Genomic DNA, 470 nt, shown 5'->3' on the forward strand with positions numbered 1-470 from the left:
GTATTATAGTTTATATTATATTTTATTTAAACAATGTCGGGGGGGGGGGGCTCGCACTTGGGGCCCTGGCGTTCCCCCCTCCCTTCCGTCAGCGTCCGAGCGTGACGCCACTGATGTAACAACTGTTAATTGTAGCAACCCCAGAAACGAACGGCGCTTCAGAAAATACAGTACAAGTATATCAATTATTCTCGCAAACTTCATATCCTATCGTGTTGTTTGTGTTTTAAGTTAACTTAATTTTTTTATTGAAGTGTACAGTTTTTTTGAATGTTTTAAAATCCTTAAGTTAATTTTTTTATGTTAGTTTATGTTAGTTAAAGTTTTGTTTTGTTTTGTTTTTTTTTCAATGAAAAATCCATTTTCTTTTATAATTTTAGGGGGCTCTTCTCCCTTGAATCCACCACTGTGAAATTGTAATTTTTCATGTTCTTTACATCTGTAGGCCTACAGATGATATGGATCAATCT

The sequence above is a fragment of the Anneissia japonica genome, unplaced genomic scaffold, assembly GCF_011630105.1.
Source record: "Anneissia japonica isolate Jap-2015-1 unplaced genomic scaffold, ASM1163010v1 scaffold3945_len365852_cov175, whole genome shotgun sequence".
Taxonomy (NCBI): Eukaryota; Metazoa; Echinodermata; class Crinoidea; order Comatulida; family Comatulidae; genus Anneissia; species Anneissia japonica.